The sequence below is a fragment of the Macrobrachium nipponense genome, chromosome 9 (genome assembly GCF_015104395.2).
Source record: "Macrobrachium nipponense isolate FS-2020 chromosome 9, ASM1510439v2, whole genome shotgun sequence".
NCBI classification, from domain to species: Eukaryota; Metazoa; Arthropoda; class Malacostraca; order Decapoda; family Palaemonidae; genus Macrobrachium; species Macrobrachium nipponense.
The window spans coordinates 91,156,781-91,175,594 of NC_061110.1; the positions used below are offsets into that span (position 1 = coordinate 91,156,781).

The 18,814-nt window shown below is 35.5% G+C and overlaps 1 protein-coding gene across 2 annotated transcripts in view; it reads left to right on the forward strand.

Moving 5' to 3' along the window:
* LOC135218009 (nitric oxide synthase-interacting protein homolog) overlaps positions 1–18,814 on the forward strand; it is a 50,240-nt gene that overhangs the window by 22,730 nt on the left and 8,696 nt on the right. Inside the window, exon 1 of one of the 2 annotated variants that reach the window (XM_064254154.1) lies at positions 9,982–10,138. The exons of the other annotated variant lie outside the window; for it this stretch is intronic. The gene's annotated coding sequence lies outside the window, so the exon portion shown is untranslated. Of the gene's footprint in view, positions 1–9,981; positions 10,139–18,814 lie in introns of those variants that run through there. 2 annotated transcript variants of the gene reach the window in all.

Here is an 18,814-nt window from a genome sequence, read left to right on the forward strand (position 1 = left end):
TCTTTTCAAGATTTTATTGTAGTTTAGCACTTGTGAATTAATTCCCAAATTTCAATTATTGCCTAACACTTTTGAATTTCAATTGAATTAATTTTCTGGAATTTTTTAATAAATTAATTTTGATGTAATTTTACTTAATTGATTCAAGAATTAATTAAACTTTACTTTGTTTTCAAGTAACAGTAATTTTCCCTGATATTGTGAATTTCACTTATAAATTTTGAATTATATAATAAATTTTTGTATTTAAAATTTTTATAAGTGTTTTCATTTCTAACCAGTATATTTGCATTTGATTATATTGATGTTAGGTAGAGACATAGAGTGGTGATTGATCTGTTTTCTTTCAATTAACTTGAAGTGACTTAGAACCAGGGAAGTACTTAGACTTCTGAAATCAGGGAAATGCTTAGACTTTTAAAGTTGTTAATGGAGTGATGCCCTTTGATTAATTTAATTACTTACAAGATTACCTCACACCTGTTTTGATGAACTTAGTCTGATTTTCTGCAATACTGGTAAGTGGTTAAGGGATCACTGTTGCCTTTAGAGTATTCAGTCGTTTAGTACCTGTGATGAGGGTTCAGGTGTCTGGCTTTTGTGAGGTATCAATTAATGAATGGTAAGTGTGGTAACCAGATACTTGGCACTTCGCCAAAATTAATTAATGGTGCTCATACCCGGGTAAGCAGATTTTATTATCACTAGTATATACTGGTGGTGTCAGGGATATATTTTGTTAGGAGAGTGACCATATAGTTTTGTTTTTCATTTATTGTATTGAATTATAAGTTGATAACTTAGACGAAAATGGCTCAGTTCAAGGTTCAGGAATTTTTAGCAGCCCCTTCCATCCAAGTTTTATCTGAAACCACTCTGACTAAGGCACAGTGGAGCACTTTAGCAGTGGCATGTGGTGGTTATGTGTCTACCAGTATGGTAAAGGCAGAAATAAGATGTATTGCTATGGAATTATTGATAAACTCAGGTAGAATAACTGATGAAGATGAGTTAGAATTGGCTCAAGAGTTGTTGAATGTAGCACGTGCTGATCTCATAAATAAGCAAACAGGAAAGAAAGAGATAAGTGATGCAGAGTTAGAGCTTAGACGCATTGAAGCAAAAGAGAATTTGATTAAGCTAAAACTGCTTGCTGAAAGAGGAAGAATAGACGGAAAAACAAGAAAGAAGAGAAAGAGAAGAAGAAAAAGCAACAGAAGAGGAAAGAGAAAGGATAAAAGAGGAAAGAGAAATCGCAAGACATGAAAGGGAAATGGAATTGATAAGAGCTAGATCCACATTACCTGTAACACTGTCTAACCCTAACCAAGGTAATCAAGACCCTGTATTTGATGTAGTAAGAGTACAGAAGTTAATCCCTAAGTTTACTGAAGAAGCTCCAGATGAGTTTTTTGATCACTTTGAGAAAGTGACTATGGGATGGCCAGAAGGTAAATGGTCAGTTTTGCTACAAAGTGTCTTAATTGGTAAAGGGAGAAGTGCTTATCTAGCCTTAACAGCTGATCAGTGTAAAGACTACAAGGTACTTAAACACAGTGTGCTACAAGTTTACCAGATGACCCCAGAGTACTACAATGAAAGGTTCAGAAATTTAAGAAAAGATGAGAAAGGAACATTCTTAGATTATGCGTACAAAGTGAGAAGGTGTTTCAAACGTTGGTTAGAAGCTGCTAAAGTTAAAACTTTTGATGAGTTAGAAGAATTGCTTGTCCTTGAACAGTATCTTAAGGGAATTCCTGAACATAAAAGAGCCTATTTGAGAGAGAGAGAGAGAGAGAGAGGTGAAGAAACTTGACAAAGCTGCTATGAGTGAAGATTACAATATAATCAGTAGTAAACATGGTTACAATGTCAAGTACCAGAGTCAACAACGCCCAGGTTTTAAGTCTTATCCAAATAGCAGGAACAAATTTAATGGGAAACCTACAAGTGATACTACCAAGAGCATACAAGGTAATACAACTCAGCAAACTAACGTGAAATCCTCATCCAGTTTTTCAAGACAGTTACAGAAACCTAATGTTGTCTGTTTCAAGTGTGGAAGAGTAGGACACTACAGTCAAGAGTGTTACCGGAATCAAGAGCAGTCAAAGCCAGTTGGTCAAGTTGTGAAATGACCCGGTCAAACAATCTATGAAGAGCAGTGTGGGAAAGAATCAGACTCCAGAGAAGAATGAAACTAAACAAGCTGAATGTTTAGCAACCAGTGGAAATGTTACCTCAAGCAGTGAGTGGCTTAGCAGTGTGGGGGCTTTTAAGCCATATATCTATGAGGGTATGCTGTCAACTCAAGAAGGAAGTATCCAGGTACCAGTCAAGATATTACGTGATATAGGGAGTAACCATAGTGTGGTAGTACGTGGTTCTCACCCTCAGTTGGAGAAGAGTCTCACAGGAGATTCAGTTATTTTGAAGGGTATAGGAGGAGAGGAAGTAACTCCTATATGCCGCTTACACCTGTCATGTGAATTGGTGACAGGGAATGTTGATTTTGCTGTAAAGGACTCACTGGCTGTGGAAGGTGTACATGTTCTGTTGGGGAATGAAGTTGGTGGTGTGCCATTTATTCCTTGTCCTGTAGTGACAAACAAACCATTGAGGATTAGTCCTACAGTAGAGTTGGAGAAGAATAACCCCCACCTGTTTCCTAGTTGTGTAACTACCAGAAGTATGAAGAGGACTATGACTGCAAGTGAAGAAACTGAGGATTTACACACCCAAGAAGGATCAAGTGAAGGATCTTTGTGCTTAGAAGAATTATTCCAGGGAAGTGAAGTTTCCCATAGTGCTGACCAAGAAGAGATTTCCCATGAAGTAGACAACAACGATGAAGAAGAAGAACCTGATGTTCCTGAAGAGACTCCGAGTATTCAAAGTGTTACTGAAGACAGTAGTGAAACTACAGTAGCTGAGTTAGCAGATATTGAGAATTCAACCATAGAAGTTGGTCAAGTGACAAGAGAGAAGCTAATGGACTTGCAGAAGGATGCATCGTTAACTGATTTGTTCTTCAGAGTTGTTGATTGATAAGAGATGCAACAAACTCTTACCTGTCATTATCTGAAGGAAGGTTTGCTGATGAGGAAGTATAGACCTACAGATATACCAGGAGATGCTGTATGGGGCAAATATCATCAAATTTTGATTCCATATCCGTTGAGAAAGCAAGTGGTTGCAGTAGCTCATGAGTCTGGACATATGGGAATCAGGAAGACTGTGGAGATCATGAAATATTTTTTCTGGCCTGGACTTCACAAAGATGTTAGCAGGTTTTGTCGTGAGTGTCATACCTGCCAGATAGCTGGAAAACCGAATGAAACCATTTAGAAAGCCCCCCTACAACCTATAGAAGTTAGAGGAGAACCCTTTACCAAAGTGATTATAGATATGGTTGGACCGCTGCCGAAGACAAAGAAAGGAATCGAGTATTTGTTAACATTAATGTGTCCTGGGACAAGATATCCAGAGGCAATCCCTGCCAAGATAGTTGCTGAAAAACTTGTGGAGTTTTTCTCAAAGTTTGGTATACCAGAAATAGTACAAAGTGACAGAGGAACAAACTTTACTTCAAAGTTATTCCAGGATGTGATGAATTTGTTAGGAGTGAAACAACAGTTATCCACTGCCTATCATCCAGAGACTCAAGGTGCCTTGGAAAGGTTCCACCAGACATTGAAAAGTATGCTGACAAAGTATTGTTCTGAGTCAGGAAGAGAATGGGATGTTGGTTTACCATTAATGTTGTTTGAAGTTAGGAGTGCTAATCAAGAAAGTATGAGATGTTCACCTAATGAGATGATTTTTGGAAGAGAAGTTAGAGGACCGTTGAAGATTCTTGCAGAAAATTGGGAAGAAAATCAAGAGGAAAGCCAAGGAGAGTATGTGAAGAACTTATGGAAAAGATTGAAAGAGATTAGAAAATTCTCTTTTGAAAATCTGAAAGTGAGTCAAGAGAAAATGAAAGGAGATATGATGCTAAGACTAAGCTAAGAAGTTTTAGTGTTGGTCAACAAGTTGAGTGATAGAACTTATGTGATTGAAACACTCGAAAGAAGAAGAAGACAAAGGAAGATACGTAAACCTCTTGAAACCTTATTTTTCAGAAACTAAAACTGAAATTGTGTCAGTAACCCAAACAACTTTATCTACAGAAGAGGATGATGGCTACAAATTGGGAGCTGAAAGCAAGATGAATAATTCTTCAATTTTGGAAAATTTGGAGGATAAACTGAAACATCTGAGTGTTGAACAAGGTGAAGACTTAAGTGAAGTAATTAGAAGTTTTCCAGAAATTTTTTTCAGATGTGCCTAGGCGTATTGATCTGACCAAGCATGAGATCAAGATTCAAGAAGATGGAAGACCTTTCAAGCAAAGAGCCTATCACTTATCACCTTATCATCGAGATGTTTTGAAGAAAGAAGTTGAGTATTTGCTGCAACATGGATTAGCAAAACCCAGTTCAAGTCACTTTAGTTCTCCATGTGTGTTAGTGAAGAAACCAGATGGTTCATTTAGGATGTGTACTGATTATAGGAAACTGAATTCTATCAGTGTGGCTGATGATTATCCTTTGCCTCTTATAGATCAGTTACTTGATTATATTGGGCAAGCCAAGTTTGTTTCCAAGATAGACTTGTTGAAAGGATATTATCAAATTCCCTTAGATGAGAATGCGAAGTTTCTGTCAGCTTTTATTACTCCATTTGGACTATATCAGTATACTGTTCTGCCGTTTGGTCTGATGAATGCACCTGCAACATTTCAACGAGTGATGGATCAACTGCTAGGATCAATAGAAGGAGTAGGTGTATGCCTGGATGACATCGTGATTTACTCTACAACATGGGAAGAACATCTGAAGATTCTGAGGAAAGTTTTCAAGAAACTACAAGAAGCAGGATTAACAGTCAACCTAGAGAAGAGTGAATTTGGCAAGGCAACTGTGCAGTATCTTGGGTTTGAAGTTGGGAAAGGCCTTTTTGCTCCAGTAAATGCTAATGTAGAAGGTATCCGTAAGGCACCACTACTACCACCACCTGGAAACAGCTACAGAGATTTTTAGGCATGGCTGGATTCTATCGTCGTTTCTGCCCAAATTTCTCAGCCGTAGTAGCTCCCTTGACAGACTTAACTAGTCCCAAAGCTAAGTTTGTTTGGACTCCAGAGTGTTAAGAATCCTTTGAGAAGGTAAAAACCATTTTAACTTCAAGACCAGTACTTCAAGCTCCAGACTTTGACAAGAAATTTGTGATAAAGTTGATGCATCGGACTGGGGCATTGGAGCTGTTCTACTTCAAGAAGATGAAAATAACATCTACCATCCTGTGTGCTTCATGTCTTCAAAATTGAAAAAACATCAGAAAGTATACTCAACAATTGAGAAGGAAACTTTAGCCTTAATCACCGCATTGAAAAAGTTTGAAGTGTATGTGAATAGACCTAGGTATGAAGAAATTTTATTGTTGTCTGATCACAATCCACTATCATTTATCCAGAGAATGAAAAACCATAATCAAAGACTGACCAGGTGGTCTTTGTGCTTGCAACAGTATAACTTAAGAGTGCAGCACATTAGTGGCAAAATCAATGTAATTGCTGATTGATTATGTCATTGCGAATCGTTGGATTCAACACCGTGATAAAAATTCTTCGGGGGGGAGGTATATTATATATTGCTACTGTCAAAATGCACATATATTTCCCCTCTTTGACTGTATAAAGTATTGTGTATAAGATTTTGCAACATTTTTTCAGATTCCTAGATAGCTTAGAGATAGGATGTTTTAAATGTGTGTTCAGATTTCGCATAACATGATGTAAAAGAATATATATAATGTAGAATGTAGAAAGAGAGAGATTTTCTTTGTCCATTCAAAGCTGGAATTGTTTCAGTAACTTTTCATCTCCTTGAGATTAGAGGAACTCCGAGATCTCGGTTTGCTTTCCTAATCTGTCAACACGTTTGATTAGAGACCTCGAGTCTTCATTGTGTTTTGGGATTCTGTCATCACGCATGATAAGGGACTTTTGCTTCGATCGATCGAGTCGAGTACGTGTCTTTTTTTTAACAGACTGGTCTCATACGCGTATGTCTTTGTCAAAGCCACGTGCAGATTACACATTTTGTATGTAAAGTTGCTTAAAATTTTGAAGATTATAGAAAGAATTTTTGCCCAAAACGTTTTGTGTCATCTCCAGTCCAGCTTCCGTAAGGGGGAAGAATTTCATTAAATCTTAGATACTCGAGGCGTTCACATCTCTCTCTCTCTCTCTCTCTCTCTCTCTCTCTCTCTCTCTCTCTCTCTCTCCAACGCATAGCACTTTTGATTTTAAAGTAACGTAACGATTTCGTACTTATTGAATGGTCACTCGTAATTTGTAAATTTAAGATTTTATATATCTTAGTGTTTAGTGGTTTTTGTGGAATCTGAACAAACATTGTTGCGTAACAGCGCCTGGTTTTGTGAAAGTGTGAAACAAGCTGCAGCAAAAGAAAGAAAGAAAGAAATTGGTATATCAAAAAGGTAAAGTGTGTTATAATTTTATTAGTTGCAACTAATAACTAATAAGAACAGAGGTTTGGTAATATTTTTATTAGTTGCAACTAACAACTAATAGGAACAGAGGTTTGGTAAAAACTAATAACTAATAACTACTGGTTACTATGGTTTAGAGAACTGATAACTAATAGTTGCAATGGTTCGAGAGAAACTATTTGCGTTTTTTACACATTGCAAAGTTTTGTGTTTTGTGTTTATTCATTTGAAGTGATTTTTATGTTTTATGCATTTGTCCATTTTCTTATTGAAGTGTGTGTTTTTATTTTATATTCTGTGTGATTAATACTTTTGAAATTTTGGTATTTTCCACATTTTTCTGTGTTTTCATTTGCATTCACAATTTAATTAACTTAGTTACTTTCATTGCTGAATCGTTGCACATTTAATTGAATTTAACACTTGTGAATTAATTTGCATTTAATTAGAATTCTTTCAAGTTTTATTGTAGTTTAGCACTTGTGAATTAATTTCCAAATTTCAATTATTGCCTAACACTTTTGAATTTCAATTGAATTAATTTTCTGGAATTTTGTGATAAATTAATTTTGATTTTATTTTACTTAATTGATTCAAGAATTAATTAAACTTTACTTTGTTTTCAAGTAAAAGTAATTTTCCCTGATATTGTGAATTTCACATATAAATTTTGAATTTAATAATAAATTTTTGTATTTAAAATTTTTATAAGTGTTTTCATTTCTAACCAGTATATTTGCATTTGATTATATTGATGTTAGGTAGAGACATAGAGTGGTGATTGATCTGTTTTCTTTCAATTAACTTGAAGTGACTTAGAACCAGGGAAGTACTTAGACTTCTGAAATCAGGGAAATGCTTAGACTTTTAAAGTTGTTGATGAAGTGATGCCCTTTGATTAATTTAATTACTTACAAGATTACCTCACACCTGTTTTGATGAACTTAGTCTGATTTTCTGCAATACTGGTAAGTGGTTAAGGGATCACTGTTGCCTTTAGAGTATTCAGTCGTTTAGTACCTGTGATGAGGGTTCAGGTGTCTGGCTTTTGTGAGGTATCAATTAATGAATGGTATGTGTGGTAACCAGATACTTGGCACTTCGTCACAATATATATATATATATATATATACGTATTATATATATAATATATATTATATATATATATATATATATATATATATATATATATATATATATATATATATATAATACATACAACATACATACATACATACATATACGTTATAATATACATATACTATATAAATATTATATATATATATATACTATATATAATATTATATATAACATAACATTACAGCCATTACATTACATACATACAGGTATATACGTTATATATACATATATATATATATAATATATATATATATATATATATATATATATATATATAATTATATAATATATATATATATTTATTTATTTATTTATTTATTTATTTATTTAAATATACAATACCGAATGTTAACGACCTAACATAAAACAGAAATGACAATCTTAATAAAAAAAATAAAAAAAAAGCAGGATGCGTGACAAATTATGCGTCATTCATCCATGATCCATGGAGGATTGAAATGGAGCGAACGAAGCGGAATCCTTCCGAAGATTAGGCTACACCCTGCTTGCTTTTCCCTTTAGCATCCTGATTGCCGTTGCCCTCCGCCCTTTTCCCGTGACGTCGTCGTCGGTAAAAGGTGTAGGTGTATTTAGATACAGAGACGTGTCCGCGGGATCCGGGATACAGTGTTTATACGATGAAAAATTGCGTAATCACTTTAGCTTTCTCTTTTTTTACGACATCGAATCTCATTACGGTTTGGCGGGAAGTACTACATCCTCATTCTTCTGTATATGAATCGTGCTTTCAACAGTAACGGATCTCCTACGTCATTTACACAATTTCTCTCTCTCTCTCTCTCTCTCTCTCTCTCTCTCTCTCTCTCTCTCTCTCTCTCTCTCTCTCTCTCTTATCCGCAATTATTTTTCGTTTGATAGGCCTACTTATACGTATCTGGGTAGCAAGCCAAGAAAAGGTATAAATCTTCATATACCTCCTCACAATTTGGTTACTTCGCCATTTTAATCATTCCATATAATTTATAACTAACGCTTTTCGTCTGTTCTTAATGAACGACACGTGACTTCTCGGTCTTGTTATAAAAGAAATGTTCTTACAGTTTCTATTTGACATTCAAGGCCTATCTCTCATATTCATTTATTTCCTTTTCAAGTACATTTTCTCCCATCTGTTTATGGTTCCTTTTTCGTTGATTTTCTTTAAATAGCTCAGTCCTACCTAGGTGCAACTCCAGTTAGTTCTTTTATATTACCTTTTATTTGCACAATCCAAGTCGATATTGCGGTTTCTAAGGCAGCATATCGTAATTGAACCAACTACACGGGAAAAATAACGCAAGCTCTATAGTCCAGGATTCAGAGAAGAACTCCTAAATATCGACTTGGATTAAGAAGATCAAAGGTTATCTGAAAGAATTGGAGATACATCTAAGTAGGGCTGAGCTATTTAAAGAAAATCAACGAAAAGGAATCATAAACAGATTGGACATAATGCACTTAAAAGGGAAATAAATGTTAATGAGAGAACGGCCTTGATTGTCCAAAGAAAAATGAAACCGTGAGAACAACGATATCGTATATATATATATATATATATATATATATATATATATATATATATATATATATATATATATATATATATATAAATATATATATATATATATAATATATATATCTATATATATATATATATATATATAATAATATATATATATATATCGATTGTTGCTCACGGTTTCATTTTTCTTTGGACAATCAAGGCCGTTCTCTCATTAACATTTATTTCCCTTTTAAGTGCATTATGTCCAATCTGTTTATGATTCCTTTTCGTTGATTTTCTTTAAATAGCTCAGCCCATACTTAGATGTATCTCCAATTCTTTCAGATAACCTTTGATCTTCTTAATCCAAGTCGATATATCTATATATATATATATATATATATATATATATATATATATATATATTATCATATTATATATATATATATATAAAACAAGACCGAGAAGCCATGTCTCATTCATTAAGGACAGACTTAAAACGCTGTTTATAAATGGGCGGGAATCGATTAAAATATGAACAAACCAAAATGTGAGGAGGTATATGAAGATCTAGAGTCCTAGACCATTTCTTATCTTCCTACCCAAATAAAATTAAGAGCTTCGAGCTTCGCTCAGCAGCCATACCAGAAAGATAGACAAATTAATAGGCAGCATTTTTGTTGTTCACAGGCATGTCTAAAACGAAAAGAAAAATGGGACTTATTTATCATAAACATAATATGGTATCACTTGGAAGTAAAACTTGGTAAAACCACAGTTCAGGTATAGTCTAACGAGCATGGGAGCCGGTCCAAAGATAATCCTCTCGCATTACTACTACGTACTGTTATTGTTATGTTTGTTGTAGTTGAACAACTATAAAAATATAGCATAATTGAAAAGAATTGTATCGAAACGTGGAGCTTGAGTTAGGCCGTAAGTATAATTATCCATAGGACTTTTAGCTTAAATTTTTCAAGAGTTTATTCTAGTAGGCTTAACAAGATGGCTGGAAACATGAAGTTGACTCTTAGGCTAATCGTAGGCTAGTAGCCTACTATTGGCAAGTAGCTAGATGGCTATATGACATTATATAAACAAACACATGAACCATATGTTTAATTGTTGTTTAATTCACTGCTTTATCATAGGGGGAAACACCGCAGTAGATCCATCTTCATCGCGTGGATCAGCCTTATTCACTCTAAATTTGATTGGTAAAACAAGAACACAATTACATCTTTAAGCATACCATTCAAAAGATTGAAGTTTCATCAACATAATGTGATAAATGAAAGCGCCATACAAACTAAAATAAGCATGTGAGGTCTTCGTTAAATATGTTTTCAAGGCAGTTTTGAAATCCAATAGGGTCAACAACCGCAGACGATCCACCGTCATCACGCTGGCCAGGCTTTATTCACTCGATATTTAATTGGTGAAACAAGGATACAATTACAACTTTAAGCATACCATTCAAAAGATTGAAGTTTCATCAACATAATGTGGTATATGAAAGCCCCATAAGAACTAAAATAAGCATGTGAGCTCTTCGTAAAATATGTTTTCAAGGCAGTTTTGAAATCCAATATGGTGGCAATCATGTGGCTGGTCGGTCTAACCACAGACAATCCACCATCTTTCCCAGCCTTCCCAGCACTCATTTGAACAATGTTAGCGTATATATGTAATGTTTATTGATCTTTCTCAAGATTGCAGTTGTAATCAACACAATAAAACAACATTTTGTTGCCTATATTAGTGAAAGTATGAAACTTTTTATTCCCGGGGTAATGGTTTGAACTGAATTAATTTTTACCTTGTAATCGGTGGTTTTATCCTTACTGCCATCACAACTGAAACTCCACAGTGCTTATTTGATTGTAATTATACACATTTTGGTCTTAATTCACTCCACATTGCACTTGAACCACGTTGCTGTTGCTGGTTCCTAAGCACTCACTCAGCAAACACAGTTACGAGCAGCAGACGACTATATGTTTATGAGGTACAAAGCTTTATTCCCTTATTGTTTACTTTACTCATTATTTGTTTTAGCATTACTTCAAAATGTTTATTTAATTCATGTCTATTATCCCTTTTTTGCAACCAAATTAAACCCGAAAAATTACAGATATTTCTGAAGTACGAGCAGACGACGGCAAAAAGACACATCATTGCCAATGTAGTGGAGCTTCACACATACGCCGATGCATTTACAAACTGTTTCCATGAATTCTAGTTGTCATAGTAATGCAGTAATGATAAAATTGCTGTAATATGTATATATACTACAAATAAATACGCTAATTTCACTTATTTCCCCAGTTTTGTGTAAGGCTTATACCCAGTTTGGAGGGTAAACACATACCAATTGACAACACTGCTAAACAATTAAAGAGCGCAAAACGCTGCAAAGAATGCCGTAGTCCCCTTGAATAAGTACGAATAAGTGCTGGTAAGAGGTCAGGGTTACGATTGTTGTGATGAAAGTGCCCCAGCATCTATGGGTACAAGTGGTGTGCGGATTTAGCACAGGAAATGGGAAGTTTGTTGACACAAGCGACTCCGCAAACATCTAGATGGCGTCAATCTTCGAAATATTTGGAGTTGTAAGTAAAAACTTCGAAAGTGTTTTGGGGTTGTGGGCACTGCATTGGCCACCCTTTTCATTACCCTCTGGTTAAATCTTAAAATATGGCCTTAATTTCTAACTTTGGAGAAAGTACTTACTTCGAAAGGAGAGTAGAGGTCTTGAGCTCCTGTTATCACCAACAACAACTCATGACTGATGACCATCTCCGGTGTCAGGACGTGTTAAAAGTACTTTTTCGGAGGGTGGCCGAACTGCGGTAGTCGGTGAGTTGGCCAGTCCACGCGGTTGTTTACCCTATGGCGGCACCTGCGTGAGGTGCCGTTCGTAAGCACAGAGGAGCCACCATCTTTCCCAGCCTTCCCACCACTCATTTGAACAATGTTAGCATATATATGTAACGTTTATTGATCTTACTCAAGATTGCAGTTGTAATCGGCACAATAAAACAGCATTTTGTTGTCTATCTTAGTGAAAGTATGAAACTTCTTATTCCCGAGGTCATGGTTTGAACTGAAATTCATTTTTACCTTGTAATCGGTGGGTTTATCCTTACTGCCATCACAACTGAAACTCCACAGTGCTTATTTGATTGTAATTATACACATTTTGGTCTTAATTCACTCCAAATTGCACTTGAACTACGTTGCAGTTCCTGGATCCTAAGCGCTCACTCCACAAACACAGTTGCAGGCAGCACACGAGTACACGGTTTATGAGGTGCAAAGCTTTATTCCCTTAATTGTTTATTTTACTCATTATTTACTTTAAGGTTACTTTGTTACTTCAAAATGTTTATTATCCCTTTTTGTAACCAAATTAACACCGAAAAATCACAGATATTTCTAAAGTAGATACGAGCAGACGACGGCAAAATGAGTCATTGTTACCAATCTAGTGGAGCTTCACACATACACTGATGCATTTACAAACTGTTTCCATGAATTCTAGTTGTCATAGTAATGCAATAATGATAAAATTGCTCTAATATGTATAGTATATACTACAGATAGATACTCTATTTTCACTTATTTCCCTGGTTTTGTGTAAGTCTTATACGTACTCAGTTTAGAGGGTAAACACATACCTATTGGCAACACTGATAAATAATTGAAGAGTGCGAAGAACTCTTTAGGTACTGTTCACAAGCAAAACTTGATATTTGAGTCAGGAATCTAGTTACTTTTTCAACAACGAATATTTTCAAATTAATAATCATGAATATGTAAAAAAATTTATGCAATTCATGACCTTATACTGCCATGTAACTATTTACTTAAATAATTATCTAGTGCACGCTTCTTCTTCTTCTACCAAAAATCGTAGTTCCCTTGGATAAGTCGTGGTTGGAAGTCATTGTTTAGGATTTTTGTGAAGAAAGTGGCCCAGCGTCTATGGGTACAAGTGGTGTACGGATTTAGCATATGGAATGGAAAGATTATTGACACAAGCGACTCTGCAAACATTGAGATGGCGTCAATCTTCTAAATATTCAGAGTTGTAAGTAAATATTTCGAAAGAGTCATGGAGGTATGTGTGCACTGCGTAGAGTCAGACTTTCATTAACCTCTACTTCGAAAGGAGAGTAGAGGTCTCGAACTCTTGCTCTCACCACCAACAACTCGTGACTGATGCCCATCTCCGGTGTCAGGACGGGTTAAAGTACTTTTTCAGAGGGTGGCTTCACGCGCGGTGGAAACTGGATCCGCTAATCCTGTGGGTTGTTCCTCCTAGTTGCCATGTGGGTTATGACTTTTTTAATGAATTGGTCCATTGAAGAAAAAACAAAAAATTTTTCCTTACCCCTACATCAAACAAGGGCAGAATACTGAGGAAAGGGTCACGAATTACGTAGGGTAGGGGGTCAGGTTGTTTACAGTTTCACGGGCCAGTTTCCTGGGCCGCACAACAATCAAATTCATCTGCACAGGTAAGTAGTCCCTTCGCGGCCTAAGTCAGGTTAGGCATTGTTACCACACTGGTTGTCTGTTCCTCAGCCGAAGGTTTGGACATGAAAATTGGCCGATGGTAAACTTGGCCCACGAAACTGTAGCCGCTCCAGGGGGTCCAGGGGGGACGGAGATGAAACCCCCTTCTGGTCAGGTTAGGACACAGTATCTGAAATGCCTACAGTAGCCCTGGTCCCTCACTGTGCATTCACTCCACAGCCAGGTACTCTTGATAGAATTTGCAGACTGTAATTCTAACCAATAACTCCGCACGAACTGAGAGGAACGGTGATGCAAATAAGAAAGCAACTAGGGATCGACGGCTCAAATGTATTTCGCCGTATTAAGGGGAAACAACCAACTGGACTAGCTAATTCAGCTTTCACCGCGTGTGGATCTAACCTCCGAAAAAGTATTTTAACACGTCCTGACACCAGAGATGGGCACTAGTCACGAGTCATCGTTGGTGAGAGCAACAGCTTGAGACCTCTAATATCCTTTCGAAGCAAGTATTTTCTCCAAGTTAGAAATTAAGGTCATATTTTAAGATTAAATAGAGGTTAATGAAAGTCTAGCCATGCGTAGTGCAAACATACCTCCATGACACTTTCAAAATTTTTACTTATAACAGCAAAAATGTTGAAGATTAACGCCATCTCGATGCTTGCGGAGTCGCTTGTGTCAATAAACTTTCCATTCCATGTGCTAAATCCGCACACCACTTGAACCCATAGACGCTAGGGCACTTTCTTCACAACAATTGTCAACAATGACGATGCCTGTGAGGTACCCAAGAAAACTTATGCTTTTTCGGTAGAAAGAAGAAGCGTGCACTAGATAATTATTTAAATAAATAGTTACATGGCAGTATAAGGTCATGGATTGCATAAATTTTTTACATATTCATGATCATTAATTTGAAAATATTCGTTGCTGAAAAAGTAAATAGATTCCTCACTCAAATATCAACAGTTTTGCTGTGAACAGTACCTATAGTGTTGTTCGCGCTCTTCTATTGTTTATCAGTGTTGCCAATTGGTATGTGCTTACCCTCCAAATAGGGGAAATAAGTGAAATTAGCATATCTATTTGTATGTATATACATATTAGAGCTTTTTTATCATTATTGCATTACTATGACAACAAGAATTCATGGAAACAGTTTGTAAATGCATCAGCATATGTGTGAAGCACCACTAAATTAGCAACAATGATTTTGCCATCGTCTGCTCGTATCTACTTAGAAATATCTGTAATTTTTCGGGGTTGATTTGGTTGCAAAAAGGGATAATAGACATGAATTAAAATAAATATTTTGAAGTAACAAAATAAAATTAAACTAAATAATGAGTAAGGTAAACAATAAAGGGAATAAAGCGTTGCACCTCAAACAGTGTAGTCGTGTGCTACCCACAACTGTGTTTGTGGAGTGAGCGCTTAGGAACCAGCAACAACAATGTAGTTCAAGTGCAATTTGGAGTGAATTAAGACCAAAATGTGTATAATTACAATCAAATAAGCACTGTGGAGTTTTAGTTGTGATGGCAGTAAGGATAAAACCACCGATTACAAGGTAAAAATTAATTTCAGTTCAAACCATTACCCCGGGAATAAGAAGTTTCATACTTTCACTAATATAGACAACAAAATGATGTTTTATTGTGCTGATTACAACTGCAATCTTGAGTAAGATCAATAAACATTACATATATACGTTAACATTGTTCAAATGAGTGCTGGGAAGGCTGGGAAAGATGTTGGGTTCTTGCCGGTTATGAATGGCACCTCAGTCGGTCGACGCCATATTGGATTTCAAAACTACCTTGATAACTTATTTTATGAAGACCTCACATACCTATTTTAGTTCATATGGTGCTTTCATATATCACATAATGTTGACGAAACTTCAATCTTTTGAATAGTATGCTTAAAGATGTAATTGTATCCGTGTTTCACCAATTAAATATCGAGTGAATAAGGCTGGTCCACCCGATGACGATGGATCCACTGCAGTGTTTCCCCTTGGTACTAGCCCTTGGGGGTTAATAATTAGTCAACCAAGAAAAAATAACAGTAAATTCTTAATAGGCAACCAAAATACTATAGAAAAAGCCAATTTCCTAGGAAATACCCAACGTGGAGCAATTACTTAGATCTACCTTGCAGACTACTACGGCATCCCTCAAGCTCATTAACTACTGGTTTGCATTCAAAATTTACATCATGTAAAGTACCAACCCCATGGGGAGAACATAAACCTTAAACAAAAGATATTAAATATCATATGCCTAAACAAAATACATAAACAAAAATAAGGAAAAGACATCAAGGATTCCTGGTGGTTACAGGCCAGAATCAGAATGGTGAATGACTTGTGGCCCTCCCCAGCTATCTTTTTCTCCTTTGGACCAAAGCATCTGAGGATATTTATGAGGTGGTCGGGTCCTTTGCAAAGGGTTTACAGAAAAGAGCACCATGTCTGAAGGCTTCCTCTGCCTTCCTTTGATAGTAAGGGCACTTGGGTAGTAGAACATTATTATTTTTTTTTGGGGGGGGAATAGCAATAATAATGTATACAAGAGGAACAGGGTTCTCAGAAATTTTTTAGGGTAAGGTTCATAGACAAATGAGTGGGTAGGCGCTCCCCTTACTATCATTGCCTATGTGCCATGCATTATTTGCAAGCTTCAGCAACTGAACCAATGGTTGTCAGAGATGTGCCTTTATTTAAGACTGTTTGTTTGTACAGTGGAACCTTTACTTACGAAAGTCCCTACTTACGAAAAATTCAGGTTACGAAAGCAAAGACGAAGATTTTTTTTGCTTCTGTTTATGAAAATAATTCAGGTTGTGAAAGGGTAAAGTCCGAGATTCGCCCAGGTCGCTGCGAACAATTTTAAAACGGGCGCGCTGCCAACTCAGTAGACTCGCCACCATCCTCCCACTCTCCCATTGGTTCCTGATGCTAGTCACCGCCGTAAGATCCTGCTCTCCTATTGGTCAGCATCTGTCCCATCATGCCTCTATGTAAAGGCGTTCCTTGACCATTTTTTGCGGCAGCGTAAACTTCTGAAATTTGTTGGTTCACATATGTTTAATTTGTTAATGTAAATTCGTGTTAGTGATTTCGCTTTCGTTTTACTGTAAGTTACTTTATCTTTTTGTGTGTGAACTTAACCCTTAAACGCCGAAGCGGTAAAAAAAAATGTCTCCCGTGTGCCGGAGGTGTTTCAGAGTGAGCGCGGAAGCGGAACAAATATTTTTTTCAAAAAATCACAGCGCGCTTAGTTTTCAAGATTAAGAGTTAATTTTTGGCTCCTTTTTTTGTCATTGGCTGAAGTTTAGTATGCAACCATCAAAAATGAAAAAAATTATCATTATCATATATAAATAATGCGATATATGATAGCGCAAAAACGAAATTTCATATATAATTGTATTCAAATCGCGCTGTGCGCAAAACGGTTAAAGGTAACAAGTTACTTTTTTTTCGTTGTAATGTACACTAAATTGCGATCATTTTGGTATATAACACATTGTAAAACGATAAAAGCAACACAGAGAAAATATTATCACAAAATAATGCATGAATTCGTAACGGGCGGACGTAAACAAATATTTTTTTCAAAAATTCACCATAAATCTAAATATTGTCCTAGAGACTTCCAATTTCTTTCAAAATGAAGACAAATGATTGAATATGACTATACTGTAAGAGTATTAGCTTACAAATGCAGTTTTTGACCATATCTGACGAGTTAAAGTTGACCGAATGTCGATTTTTTTATGTATATATTATTTATATGCAAATTATTTTGGAAATAAGAAAAGCTACAACCTTAAAATATTTTTCTTTTTATTCTACATAAAATTGTGCACATTTTCATATATAAAACTCTATGAAATGCCTAATATGAAATGGAGCAAATATTCCGAGAATGGGACGTACGCATTTCGGAGATTTGTGGCGGAGGGAAGGAAAGTTTTTTTTTTTAAATTCATCATAAATCTAAATATTGTGCTAGAGACTTCGAATTTGTTTCAAGATGAAGATAAATGACTGAATATTACTAGACTGTGAGAGTTTTAGCTTACAATTGCGTTTTTCGACCATTTCGGTAGAGTCAAAGTTGACCGAACGTGGTTTTTTTTCTATTTATCGTGATTTATATGCAAATATTTCAAAAATGAGGAAAGCTATAACCTTCAATTATTTTTTGTTGTATTCTACATGAAATTGCGCACATTTTCATATATAAAACTTTATGTAACGGCTAATTTAAAATGGTGCAAACATTACCACAATCGCACGTATGATTTTTTCGGAAGAGTTACCGCGCGGACGTAAAGAAAATTTTATTTTTTTCATAAATTCACCATAAATCGAAATGTTGTGCTAGAGACTTCCAATTTGTTGCAAAATGAAGGTAAATGCTTGAATATTACTAGAATATAAGCGTTTTAGCTTACAATTGTGTTTTTCGACCATTTCGGTAGAGTCAAAGTTGACCGAAGGTTGAAAATTTGTCACTTATTTTTTATATGAAAATATTTCAAAATTGATAAAAGCTACAACCATGGGTTGTTTTTAGTTATATTGTGCATGAAATTGCGCACATTTCCATATATAAAACTTTATGTAACGGCTAATTTTAAAATGGTGCAAACATTACCACAATCGCATGTATGATTTTTTTCGGAAGTTACCGCGCGGACGTAAGGAAAAAGTTTTTTCATAAATTCACCATAAATCGAAATATTGTGCTAGAGACTTTCAATTAGTTGCAAAATTAAGTTAAATGATTGAATATTACTAAAATATAAGAGTTTTAGCTTACAATTGCATTTTTTTACCATTTCGGTAGAGTCAAAGTTGACCGAAGGTTGAAATTTTGGCAATTATCGTTATTTATATAAAAATATCTCAAAACTGATAAAAGCTACAATCATGAGTATTTTTTTGTTGTATTCTACATAAAAATGCACACATCTTCATATATAATATTCCATGTAACGGCTAATTTAAAATGCTACAAAAATTATGTCAAAGTGACGAAATAATTTCAGAGA